We start from the raw sequence: 15,138 nt of genomic DNA on the forward strand, positions 1-15,138 counted from the left end.
ATGGTATTCGAAGAGAAAGGATTTGCTCCATTTGAGTTTATGTCCTTCAAACATGGAACATGTCCTTTGTTTTTACTTTTCTTCCTATTGTCTCAAATATGGGTATGATATTGGGACTTGGGACAGCCATCATAAACCACAGATAGAAATCTCACATTTAGGAGTAATAAGCTAGAATGTTCCTGACCACCTTTCATTGAGAAAATGTTTAAAATGGAAAAAGGGAATGCCAGTGGTAAAAGAATACTGCTTAAAAGATCACTGGAAACAAACCATTCTAAAAAAAAATATGACTATTGTACAGAAAAGATGCATGATGGAAAAGTTAATGAATTGAAAAATGGACTGAAATTTCTACATGTTTCTGTGTGTGCATGTGGTTTTTAATACAACTGAAATAGGGAAAATAATTAGTACCACTGTGATGTGCTGTTAAGGGAAAAAAATTCATGGGCATGAAAATATTATACAGATGGCACTTTTACGAAACAGTGCCTATCAAGCAGTGTGGAAATTACATGTCTTAAACAAAATAAGCAATTACAAATATTAATTCTATCAGAAACACTGTTGCTCAGCAGAATAAATTCATGACTAAAAAATTAACAGGACAGGGCATGTGCAATGCTAAATTATTTGAGATGTCTTATATTCTGAGAAATAAAAGTGGATTTGAAGGCTAAATTTAAAAAGAAATTCCCCAATTAAAAATTTTATGAAAATGAGTTTAAATTGTGCAGTTCACATACTTCAATTCACATTGATTATGAATTAAAAGCTAATATTAAAGTTGTTGAAATGCATTATAATATCATCCTGGAAACAAAAAGAGACAGTCAGTGATGCCATCAACATGGCAAATGTATTAATTTGTCAAAGGGCTGCCAATGCAATGTACCATGATGGAATGGTTTTATAAAAGGGATTTATTTGGGGTAAAAAGCTTACAATTCCAAGGCCCTGAGAATTCTAAATCAGGGCACGATATAAGAGGTAGTTTATCACCAAAGGCAGCTACCACATGGCAAAGCAAGATGGCCACTTATCTTCTTTGAGGGCTCTGCCTTTCTGGGTGCTGAGGCAAACCTGACATAAGGCTTATCTCTTACCAGGCCTCCTTTCTCAATCTCAGGGTTTCCACATCCTTCCCAAGTTCAGCTGCAAGCTATCAGGCATAATAAGGTTCATTTCTTCTTGGACTTCAGCTCTTTCAAAGTCTTGGGGACATTTCTCCTCTTGAGCTGCTCCATGGGCCCAGCCTCTTGGTGGCTTTGTGTTTAAGTGATATCCTAGTCCTCTCTCACATGACAAGACTAAATAATTATGGTTTCATTTTCTTGTGTCTGTGTTTCTCTCTCTCTGGGTCTCCATTTCTTTCAGACCCAGCAAAAGGTCAGAGATTCAACCTCAGTCACACTTAACTTACATAGTCCAGTCAAAAGCTTTTTAAAGTGATCTTATCAACTAATTTAAGGAAAGGGCGCTCAACCAAATTTAATGTAATCAAAGAGCATCACACGCACAGGAATAGATTAGTTTTTAAATATAACCTTTCCTTTTTGGGGATTCACCAAATTAAACTGCCACAGAAAATTAAGACATACACTAGACAAACCTCCCCAGTGATTCAGTGGATAAAAGCACAATTCCTATTTGCTTAGAACTCAGGAGAATGGTATAAACTGGAGAAGGACCCCACAGATGCTGAATTGAAGAAAGAAAAAAAGATCAAGTAGGAAACTTTCACCCTAGACCTACTAGTTCATTCTCGCTCCCTCACTTCCATGCAAATAGTAACCGAAAAAGAGTTGAGGTAACTAAAATAGTATCAGACAAAATAGACTTTAACTCAAAAGCTGTTATAAGAGACAAGGAATGATACTGTATATTAATAAAGGAGGTAATCCATTAAAAAGAAATAACAACCATGAATATTTATGCATCTAAACACAATGCCCCCAAATCCATAAGGCAAACACTGGCAAAAATGAAGGGGAAAATAAACACCTCTAAAATAATAGTTGGGGACTTCAATACAACACTCTTATCAATGACAGAACATCTAGAGAGGAGATCAATAAGAAAACAAAGAATTTGAATAATATGATCAGTGACCTAGACGAACAGAAATATACAGAATTATGCACTCCCCAATAGTAGGATTTACATTCTTCTGAAATGCACATGGATCATCCTCCAGAATAGCTCTAAAGGCTTACGTTAAAAAAGAAAAATGAGATAAAATCGAAGCCGTAATTGCACACATGAAGGAGCCAGAAAAAGAACAGCACATCATTAACCCCAAAACAAGCAGAAGGAAAGAAGTAAAGATTAGAACAAAATAAATGAAAATGAGAATAAAAATAATAGGGAGAACTAGCAAAACTAAAAGGTGTTTTTTTTGAGGAGATCAATTAAGTTGACAAATCTGTAGCTGGACTTACAAAGAAAAAAGTGAGAAGATGCAAATTTTGAAAATCTGAAATGAGAGAGGGGAGCATTAGATTGCTTTTGACCACACAGAAATAAAAAGAATTCTAAGAGGATAATGTCAACTCTGGTAAGCCAACAAATTATAACACCTCAGTGAAATGGACAAATTACTGTAAACACAGGGACAACTTAAACTTAATCTTGAAGGAATAGAATATCTCAATAGAACATAACAAGTAAAGAATGTGAATCAGTCATCAAAAACCTCCCAACAAAGAAAAGCCTAGGACTAAATGGCTCCACAGGTAAATTCTACCATTCATTCCAAGAAGAATTAATACCAATCATGCACAAACTCTTCCAGTTAATTGAAGAGGAGGGACCATCACCTAAACTATATGGCTTGAGACTGACATCACCCTAATATCAAAGCCAGATAAACATAATAAAGGAAAATTACAAATAAAAATTTTTTAAATATAAATGCAAAAATCAAGAAAATACTTTCAAATTGAATCCAACATCACAATAAAAGAATTATAGACCATTATCAAGTAGGATTTATCCCAGATACAAGGGTGTTTCACATAAGACAATCAATAAATGTAAAACATCATATCACAACAATGAAGGGAGAATCCTACATGATGTTCTCCATTGATGCAGAAAAGGCATTTGACAAAATTCAGCATCCCTTATTCATAAAAACAGTTAAGAAAAATAGGAAGAGAAGGAAAATTCCTCAAAATAACTAAGGGTATTAATAAAAAACCTACAACTAACATCTTAATCAATAGTGAAATGATTGAAAGCTTTCCCAATAATATCTGTAGCAAGATTAGTATGCCCACTGTCATCACTGTTATTCAACCATGTACTGGAATTTCTAGCCAGAGTAATTTGGCAAGAAAAAGAAATAAAAGGCATCCAAATTGGAAATGAAGAATCAAAATTTTCACTATTAGCAGATGACATGATCCTATCCCACAAAATCTACAAAAAAACGCTACTAGAATTTAAAAAATGAATTCAGAAGATTGGTGGCTTACAAGATCAACATGCAAAAATCAATAATGTTCCTATACTTTAGTAATGAGATATCTGAAGAGGAAATCAAGAAAAAATCCATTCACAATAAAATGTAAATTAATTAAATATCTAGGAATAAATTTAGCCAAGAATGTAAAGAACTTGTTAGCAGAAAACTACAAAGCATTGCTAAAAGAAATCAAAGAAGGCCTAAAGTAATCAAAGGACATACCATGTTCGTGGATTGGAAGACTAAATATTGTTAACATGTCAATTCTACCCAAAATGATTTAGAGATTCCATGCAATCCCAACCAAAATTCAAAGAGCATACTTTGCAGAAATGGAAAAGTCAATTATCAAATTTATTTGGAAGTTTAAGAGGCCCTGAATAGCCAAATACCATGTCAAAAAGAAGTATGAAGTCAGAAGACTCACACTTTGTGAATTTAAATCACATTACAAAGCTACAGTGGTCAATACTGCATGGCAATGGCACAAGGATATATAGAGACCAATGGAATCAAACTGTGAGTTCTAAAATAGACCCTCATGTCCATCCATGAATCATTGACTTTTGACAAGACTGACAAGTCCACTCGATTGGGAAAGAATTATCACTTCAAAAAATGGTTCTGAGAGAAATGGATGTCCTAATGCAAAACAATTAAAGAAGACCCCAGTCTCACACCATATACAAAAACGAACTCAAGTGGACCAAAAACCTAAATATGAGAATCAGATTATAAAATCCTTAGAAGAAAATGTAAGAAAGCACCTTCAGCATCTTATGTTGTGCTATGGTTTCTTGGAATATACACAAAAAGCACAGATTTCAAAGGAATAAATGGATAAATGGAACCTCATCAAAATAAAAAAGAAATTTTGTGAATCAAAATACTTTGTCACAAAATTGAAAAGACAATGGGAGAAAATATTTGGATACAAGATATCTGATAAGGCCTTTTTTATTTTATTGATGTATATCATTCATACATGAACACACATATACAATAAGTTTATAGCAAAATTTGTGAACTTATGAAACAAATAGGCATACCATTATACATTGGTCCCATACATTATCACACCACCAACAACTTGCATTGTTAGGAAATATTTGTTACAAATTATGAAAAAATATCATCAACACATTGCTAACTGTAGTCCATATTGTACATTTGGTATATTTTTTCCACAACCCACCCTATTATTATTATTTTATTTTTTATAATTTTATTACAGAAGTTATAAACTTATAAAACAATCATGTACATTTGTAGAATTCCCATACAAAACCCCTTCACCATCACACCACACTATGATGAAATATTTGTTACAGATTATGAGATAATATCATCATACTGTTACCTCCAATCATGGTCCATAATGTAGATTTGGCACACTTTTTCCATAACCCCCATTATCAACACAGGGCATCTTTGGCATTGATGCAAGAATATTACAGTACTACTGTTAACCACAGTCCATAGGTCACAATAATTGTATTCTCCCATGCTTCTCCACATTCCCACCACCCTGCAATAGTGACATATATCTGCTCAACTCACAGGACACTCTCACATGTGTACCATCAACCATAATTCTCATCCACCTCTGGGTTCACTGTGTTATTCACTTCCTAGTTTATTCTCTAGCTTTCTTTGACACTTATTATCCCCATACCAATGTTTCAGCCACAATCCCATTTATAAACAAGTTGCTACTCACCATAATGTGTTACCATCACCTATCCATTGCCACAATTTAACATTCAAGTTAATTAGAAGTTCTACATATATTAAGCATCAGTAGTCCTTCTCAGCCCTCCTCTTATCTCCTAATAACCTGTATTCTAGGTTTTAACTCCATGCAATTATTCTTCATATTTAGTTCATATTAATGAGACCATGCAATATTTGTCCTTTTGTGTCTGGCTTACTTCACTTAGCATGTCTTCCAGATTAATCTATGTTATCATATGTATCCCAAGTTCATTTCTTCTGAGTAGTATATTCAATCATGTGTATATACCAAATTTTGTTTATTTGTTCATTGGTTGGTGGACTATTGGGTTGTCCCTAACTTTTGACAATTTTGAATAATGCCACTATGACTATTGGTGTGGAGATGTCTGTTCATGTAACAGTTTTCAGTTCTTCTGGATATATTCCTGGTAGAGAAATTGCTGGAACATATGGCAGTTCCTTATGAAGCTTCCTGTGAAACCACCAAACTGCCTTCCATAGAGGCTGCACCATTTTACATCCCCACCAACAGTGAACGAGTGCTTCTATATCTCCAGCATTTAATGCTTTTTTTTTTAAAATAAAGGCTATTCCATACAATGATAGCTCATCATCATTTTGATTTGCATTTTCATAATATCTAGTGACATTGAACATTTTTTCACATGCTTTTTCACCATTTGTATTTCCTCTTTAGAGAAATGCCCACTTAAATATTTTGCACATTTTTAAATTGTGCTGTTTGCTCTTTCATTGTTGAGTTGTATGATCTCTTCATATAGAATGGAAATCAAAACCTTATCAGACATGTGGTTTCCAAATATTTTCTCCCATGGAGTGGGCTGTCTTTTTGCCATCCTGATGAAGTCCTTTGTATCAAAAAGTGTTTAAGTTTGAGGAAGTCCCATTTATCCAGGTTTTCATTCTTTGCTCATGCTTTCAGTGTAAGGTTTCACAATGCACCACCTACCACCAAGTATTAAAGATGTTTTCTTACATTTTCTTCTAGTAGCTTTAAGTTTCTAGCTTATCTATTTAGGTCTTTGATCCATTTTGAGTTAATTTTTGTATAAGGTGTAAGATAGGTGTCCTCTTCTTTCTTTTGGATATGGGTATCCAATTATTCCAGCACCATTTGTTACATAAACTGTTCTACCCCAGCTGGATGGATTTGACAGCCTTGTCAAAAATCACTTGAACATAGATGTGAGGCCTGTTTATGAACCATCAATTAAATTCCATTGTTCTATGTGTCTACTTTTTGCATGTATAATACTTTTTTTTAACACCATAGCTAGGCAATATGATTTAAAGTCCAGAAGTGAGAGAACTCCAATTTCACTCTTCCTTTTTAAGATGTTTCTGGCTATTCAGGGTTCTTTATCCTTCCAAATAAATTTGATAATAATGTTTTCCATTTGTTTAAAAAATGCTGAGGGAATTTTTATTAGGATACATTGAATATGAATATCAATTTGGGTAGAATTGATATAATAATGATATTTATTCTTCTAATCCATGAGCATGGAATGTTCTTCTAATTATTTAGGTCTTTTAAAAATTCTTTTAACAACACATTGTAGTTTTCTGAATACAAGTGCTTTACATACTTGGTTAAGTTATTCCTAAATATTTGATTCTTTTAGTCTCTATTGTAAATGGATATTTTTCCTGACTTCCTCCTCAGATTATGAATTACTAGTGTTTGGAAAGACCACTGATGTCTGTGTATTGATCTTACATCCTGACACTCTACTGAAATCTTTTATTAGCTCTAGCAGCTTACTTGTAGATTTTTCAGCACACTCTAGGTATAGGATCATATCATCTGCAAATAGAAAATGTTTTACTTCTTCTTTTCCAATTGGGATAAATTTTATTTTTTTCCTTGCCTGATTAATCTAGCTGGAGCATCTACCACTATATTGAGCAACAGTGGTGACAGTGGGCATTATTATCTTGTTCCTGATCTCAGTAGGAAAGCTTTTAGTCTTTCACCATTGAGTACAATGTTAGCTATGGTTTTTTCATTTATGGTCATTATAATGGTGCTAAAGTTTCCTTCAATTCCTCTTTTGTAGTATTTTTATCAAGAAAGGGTGATATATTTTGTCAAATGCTTTTTCTGCATCTATCAATAGGATCATGTGGTTTTTCTTCTTTGATGTATTAATTTCCTGAATTGTACTGAGTGATTTTTTTTGTTGAATCACACTTGAATGCATGGTGTAAAACCCACTTGATCATGATAAACAACTCTTTTAATGTGTTGTTAGATTCCATTAACAAATATTTTGTTAAGGATTTTTTCCCCTTCTATCCTATCAGGGGTAGGGACACGGAGCTACAGGTGTCCAAGTATCCAGACTGTGTGGGCTGAAGGTACCTGCTGTTTCCCAGAGAGGCTAAAGAAACACCAGCCTTCTCCTATCCTATGGGGGTGAAGGGATGAAGATGGAATTGAAGGTGCTCCAAAAAACAGTTTGTGGGTGCCAAAAGAACTTGCCATTGCCCAGAGAGGACAAGGAAACACAGCTCCCCTACTATGCTATTGGTGGGTGGGGATGGAACACTAAGTGTTCAACTATTCAGTCTGTGCCAAATGAAAGTGCCTGCAGGTGCCCAGAGAGGCTGGTGCATGTCCAGCCAGTTTCCTCCTTGCAGAGATGGGGCTGAAGCTTAGGCTAGGGCTGAAATCTAATCTGGGTGGAAAGAAGCCAGTCCCTATCATCACTGTTATTTTCAATCAGCCCTGCTCCCTCTCAAGTCAGGGCAGAGTTAAAATGGCAGCTAATGACCGCTTTCCCTCTTGAACAGGTTCAAACTTTAGCTATTCCTAAGATTATACTCTAGCCAGCCAAATTTACTAATAAGTAGCTGAAGTCAGTGCCCAGACATGTCTTCCTCTCCCATTTTTGGGAAAAGGAGTTCCAAAGCTAGTCACAGAATAGCTCCAGAGGTGACTTGCACTGCCAGTGGAGGTTTGACATTGACCTCGGTAGCACTGAATGTGCTACTCACAAATCTTCACTCTAGATAGGCAGTCTTCTCCTTCCATTCTTTCAAGGATATTGCAGGATGCTCTTCTGGTCTGCTGGATCCCCCAAGCAGGTGCTTTAGATAGCTCTGTGTGATAACTAACTGCCCTGTAGGACAAGCTGAACCTTGGAGCTCCTTACTCTACAGCCATCTGCAAGTTTTGTGTTTTTAACCTTATCCATTAAGTCTTTCATTCCCATAAGCTCTGTTACTTTTCTTTGTAGACTTTCAAATTGTTCTTTAAGCCCACCCAGTGTCTTCTTTATATTCTTTATCTCTTTTGTCATATTTCCTTTCAATTCTTTGTATTTATTTAGGAGAGTTGTTTGATAATCATTGATTAATTGTCTTAATCCTGTATCTCTTCAGGATGTTTGGTTTGTTCCTTTGGCTGGGCAATCTTTTCCTGTTACCTAGGTTGGCTTGTACTTTTTTGCTGATGTCTAGCCATCTGAATATGTTGATGAATTCATTTTGATGGCCAGTTTCTCTCTCTTGCTTATTTTTTTTTCACAGCTTCTCCTTGATATTTTATTCCACTTATTCTGTCTTTAAAATTTCCCAGTCTTATAAAAATTATGCCAAGGACTCACTAATGGGGTGCAGATTTTTCCTAGGATTTCGAGTTGATGGAGACCTGTAAAAGGAGTTTTTCTTTATGCAAATTCCAGTCCCTCCAGCAGACGGTGCTCATCAGCATACCTTTCTGTGGAGGTCTTTCTTTAGTTTCCATTTTCCTGTGTTTTGGTCTGGCCAGAATTCAGACTCAAAGCAGTCTCTGCTGGCCAAATTCATTGAAGAGAGAACCCCCCGACTCCCCCTTCATTTTCCCTGGAAACAGCTGACAGAAAGGAAGATGTCTGTTCCCCTCTCAGTTGGCTGCAGTGAACCAGGGGCTTTACCCAGCTAAATATCTTGGGGGTGGGGGATGGGAGCCCTTATCAGCCACTGTGGGGGTTTAGTAACTCATGTTTGTTGTTTCAGTTTCTTTGTCTCTCTGTCCCTAAATCTCCTGGGTGTTGTGTAGCACCACCCTGATCTACAGAAACCCAAAAGCAGGTCCCTCAGACAACTTTTGGCCCTTTCTAGATTGTTTTTATGAGAGAGTTGAGGCCTGACTGCCTATTCTGACACCATCTTCCTGAAACAGAATTGGGAACATTTTTGAGAGGGATCCATTGACTTCACTAAAAGGATGCACAGCACAAAATATATTCAGGATAATATATCTATTCATTCATTAGTTTTCAAACTTCTCTTCAGTTGCATAATCCTTCCTTAAATAAAATATTAATGGCATGGGTGAGAGTTTAATTTGTCTTTAGCAGAATCTTGGTATGCTGAGGAGTACAGTTAAAAAAGAAAAGCATGACTTTTCATTGCTACAAATGATTGATTTAATGATATCCTATAAATTCCTGCACAGATGTTAGGATTTCTAATGAGAATCTGACTAATCTAAATTAATTTCTAACCAATAGAATTTTAGATAGCAAGAAAGAATGAGGTCAAATTGTGATCAATGAGGGGGCTTGTATTCAAGTTCTTGCAGCCGTTTCAGTCTTCTACAACTTCTTTCCTCCACATGTTTCCTAATTCAAAATACAAATGTTTATACTACCACCATGTTTAAATTAGAGGGGGAGTTGGGTGTGGGGACCAAGACAAGTTAGTTCTTATCAGACATTTGTAAGTCAAGTATTTGTAAATCGGTGGTAGCCTGTTTTCTCTGCTTGGATATCTCAGGATTGGTGAGCCCATGAACTCCTCAGTAGTTGTTTTATTCACCATGAAAGTTTAAAAAAAGCTTTTGTTTATACCCAAATAGCTTTTCTACATCTGTCTCATGAAATTCCTTCTACCCTTGAATATCATAGTTATCATTATACAAGGGGAAGTATAGAATAAAATGAATTCTCCAATGTAAAATGACACTGAACAAATTTCCTTCACAGCTAGGTCAATCTGTAAAACTGGGGATGCCTTAGAGGCCTGCTGTGATAGTTAAGTGAAATAATGTACACCCAGGATGGTATCTGGCATATAGCCCTTATATGATAGCTCTTATTAAAAGTATTGCTGTATTATGCATGTTTTTCGAATTAAGTTAAGAGTAATTGATGTCTTCTCCTTTGATTTATTTTACCTCATGTCTTTAGATTCAATAATCCATAGTGAAATAATTCTAACACATGAAAGGCCAACCTCTTAAAGTGAAAATTGGGTTCAAAACCAAAAAGTGCAAACATTTTGGAAGCAAAAGTACTAAAAAGCTTTAGAAGGACAATATGGGAAAGGAGACAGTATGATTTATAAGAAATTAAAATTCTGGGCCCTTAAATTCCAGATTGTGAATTAGTCTCTGACTTCAAGTTGAAGAAATGCCCATGGTTTTCTTTTAGAAAGGAACATCTATTCTGAACCTTTCCAGTACATTTGCAGGATTTCCATAGTTATATATGGTTTTGTTGGGTTAGTAACTTTTAAAATAGACTGGAAAACTGAGCTTTTCGTGATTCCAATTTTGAAAAATAAATTCTCACTTATATTGGAAGGGAACTTATTTAAATTTTCACAAGATCCATCTCCTCATGGTTAGGGATCCAATTGGTTCATCTTTGTACTCTCAGCACCTAGAACGGTGTAGGCACAGAGTTGGTACTCAATAAATGTGATTTTCACAAATGAGTGGTTGCTTGCTATAGAAAAAGGAAGATTGCAGTGACTATTACATTATGAAAATACTCTTCAAAATACACAGATACAGGAAGATGGGTATTTAGAGAAAATCTAGACATGCAGAAGGCTAGCCACAGGAAATTGTATTTCAGTTAAGATATATCATACCTTGTTGCAATCTCTCTGCACATCAGCCTGGAAATGAAGAGGCAACAAACTGTAGAGGAGGCACTGCTAGATGAGAAGTGAAGGGAGGTAGTATAAGGGGAAGAAACTCAGTAATTGTGAGCTCCTCCTTTGCAAGAATCACTATATGTTGGGTGTTCTCTTATGTACTCCCAACATATTTCCTTCTCTGAGCAGGCAAACAAACAAAAACAAACAAGTAAAATATAAATGTGGTGAAGCAAAACCTCAGAAATGTTGAAATGAGAGGGGGCTTAAGTACTTGATTTGCCCTAATCCAAAAATTGAAAAGCTCCATTCTAATTAACTGATGCAAATATTTACCTTCCAGTCTGCCACCCTAACTGTATTAGTCAGGGTTCTCTAGGGAAACAGAACTGACCAGAGGTAATCTGTAAACCATATGAGATTCTACAAAATTCCCCCACACAACCATGGGTATGCACAAGCCCAAATTCCATAAGGCAAGCTTCATACCAGGGGCTCCAATGAAGGTCATTGATGAGTTCCTAGCAGACGCTGGCTGTCTGAAGTAGAGATGGTAATTCTCTTTCTGAATACTGAAATCACTTCTCCTTTTAAGGCCTTCAACTGACTGGATGAGACATCACACATTGCTGATGTCAGTCTCCTTAGTTGATTGTAGATTTACCCAGCCTTATGTGCAATCACTTCACTGATGAGTAAAGTCCATGAAATGCCCTTGTATTTAGCCCAGTTCTTGCTTGACTAGATAATTGGGCACCATTACCTGGCCAAGTTGACACATTAGCCTAATCATCACATTCACTATATCAAAGAACACATAGAGTAATTTGAATCCCTTTTTGTTTCTACCAGCACCTCCTCTATACCCCAACCCTTACCAATAAATTATTTATATTCCCTCACCCATATATCTATAGAAAACTTTTCACCTTTTACTTGACTGGAAAGATAGTCCCTGACTGCTTTGAAACACCTCCCTTCTTTTTTAAAAAGCAATTTTATTGATACATATTCACATACCATAGAATCCATCTAAAGTGTACAATCAATGGCTATTGGTATAATCACAGAGTTTTGCATGCATCACTGCAATCAATAGTAGAACATTTTAACTTTCAAAAAGAAAATGTCCCTACCCATTTAGCAATCACCATTTAATTCCTCTATCCTTCCCCTGCCACATGCATCTGCTAATCGAATTCCATCTTTATAAATTTATTTATATTTATCATTCATATAAATAGAGTCAAATAATATGCAGTACTTTGTGAAACACCTCTCTCTCGTCCTACCCCAGATATCTCTTGTAGAACCCAGAATTGAACAATGACATTTTCCATCAACTGTCTCTTAGCTAGCAGAGTGAGGATCCCTGCTCCAGCAACACTGGTGAATTTCTCAACTCAGCTCCTATCCTCTGATAATGATATATAACTTTTCCATCACTTCCCTTAGTGAAGTGGCTGGTGTTTTTTTCTGACATTTTTCAGACCCACACAAGCAACTTTTAGCTTCTGGAGCTAAAAGGAGATTCATGTTCCTGATATACTGTGCTAGGAAATGGCTGTTACGGCAACATTCTCAAAATAATGAACCTCAGACTATGTTTCATGGAGTCCCCAGGCCTTGCTGTGATAAGCATGCCTCTTTTAGAGCAGTGACTTCTGTCATCTATATGGGTCAATATTTATGGCTGAAACTTAAGCACTTGGATTCTGCTTAAACTGCTGAATTCCTGTTTAAATTGACAACTACAGTGTGAGGGCCTTTCACTGTCTCATCCCACATACACGGCCATTCCCCCAAGAACCAGCAGGGGTTCCCTTACATCTTGCTGCTATCCTGCTTATACCTGTCTTTCGACAGAAGAATGGTCTCCAAACATTCTGACTTCTCACTCAGATTCCCTCAGACTATTATGAAGGCCTCTAATTTTCCTTATTCCTGGGGGCCTTCAATGCCAGGAACCTGACAAAAATTTGTTGCCACAATAAGTTGTAAGATAATATGAGATTTTGGACACTGGCTTTGTAATTCTGCAAAATTTTCAACAGCCCTTCAAAGCCACCTCCCACCCTTCTTTGATAGTGAATTTTGGAGTCCTTCAGCTCTCCTCTCACTGAGTGTAAATAGTACTACTTCAATGAAAAGAAAGCCGTCCCTTACTTTTTTCCACCGAAGTGTGTTTGTCAATTTCTTTGTCATCACCCCTTTTGGCACAGACCCCTGAAACGGCAGGAGTCACATTATTATGACAAGAAAAATTATAATTCAAGGTCAAAAGCAAATAATGTGCAGAGATGTTAATGAATGGATAGATGTCATGAATCTTTATGTAGTTACATATGATAATGTTAAAATATATAACACAAAACCATCCAGTACAAAAGTGTGAGGAGGAAAGAAGAGGTAGGTCAATAGGTTGAGTACCTGTTTCCCTTATGTTTGGCCCCCATGTTTGATCCCCAGTATCTCCTAAGTAAGCACACACACAAACTCATGAAAAAAACACAAACAATTCTCATTAGGGAGTGGATATAGCTCTGTGGTTGAGTGCCTGCTTTCCATGTACAAGGTCCTGAGTTCAATCGCCTGTACCTCCTTAAAAATACATGTATATAAGGAGAAATTAACAAAAACCTAACAGAAGTGTAAGACTTTAACACATATATCTCAGTCATTTTGTAGTCAATTAGACAAAAATAAAATTACAGAATTCACAACTAATAAATTTAATAAGGTTAATTTAGAAGCTGTAGGGCTTGTTATGCACCAATCAAATAGAAAGTATAGCTTCTTTTCCAAGCCCTATAGATTGTTTACAAAAATTGATCAATATCATGATTGAATAATCCCTCATCTCAAAAAGTTTCTAAGTTCAGAAATTGTATAGGCTGCATTATCTGGCCACAATGAAATCAAAACAGAAAGAAATAAAGGCACAAGCAAATAAATGGTAACAAAATAAAACACCCTGGATTAAAAAAATACTTTCTTAAAAAATATTATGTCAAAGAGTTCATTAAAATGACAGTTATGTAATATTTTAAGAAAATATATGAAAACATTCTATATTAAAAGTGATAGGATTTGGGAAGCAGCTGTGGTTCAAACAGTTGGGCTCCCATCTACTATATGGAAGGCCCTGGATTCGCGTCCCTAGGTCTCCATGTGAAGGCAGTCTTGCCCACATGCTGCAGAGAGCTGCCCAGCCTGCAAACACCGTGGAGAGCTGACTCAGCAAGGTGACACAAGAAAAAGGGAGCAAAAAAAAAGCAAAAAAAAAAAAATACCAGAGAAGAGCGCAGTGAAGGACACAGAGAGAAGACAGCAAGCAAGCCATGGGGGGGGGGGGGGGTGAGGGGAGATAAAATAAAAATAAATACAGGCACAGAAGAATTCACAGCAAATGAACACAGAGAGCAGACAGCAAGCAAGCCATCGGGGGGGGTGAGGAGAGATAAAATAAAAATAAATACAGGCACAGAAGAATTCACAGCAAATGGACACAGAGAGCAGAGAGCATGCAAAAATGTGCAAGGGGGGGATTTAAAAAAAAGTGATAGGATTTAATGATTTTCTCATCAACCAGAAAAGTGAATGAAAATAAGTAAGTGCGGGAAGTGGACTTGGCCCAATTGTTAGGGCGTCGGTCTACCACATGGGAGGTCCGTGGTTCAAACTCCAGGCCTCCTTGATCGGTGTGGAGCTGGCCCATGCGCAGTGCTGATGTGCGCAAGGAGTGCCCTGCAATGCAGAAGTGTCCCCCACATAGGGGAGCCCCATATGCAAGGAGTGCACTCTGTAAGGAGAGCTGCCCAGCACGAAAGAAAGTGCAGCCTGCCCAGGAATGGCACCGCACACACGGAGAGCTGACACAACAAGATGATTCAACAAAAAGAAACACAGATTCCCGGTGCTGCTGATAAGGATAGAAGCATCACAGAAGAACACAGCAAATGGACACAGAGAGCAGACAACTCTGGGGGGAGGGTGGGGGGGGGAAGGGAGACAAATAAATAAATAAATCTTTAAAA

Source organism: Dasypus novemcinctus, chromosome X (assembly GCF_030445035.2).
Source record: "Dasypus novemcinctus isolate mDasNov1 chromosome X, mDasNov1.1.hap2, whole genome shotgun sequence".
Classification (NCBI taxonomy): Eukaryota; Metazoa; Chordata; class Mammalia; order Cingulata; family Dasypodidae; genus Dasypus; species Dasypus novemcinctus.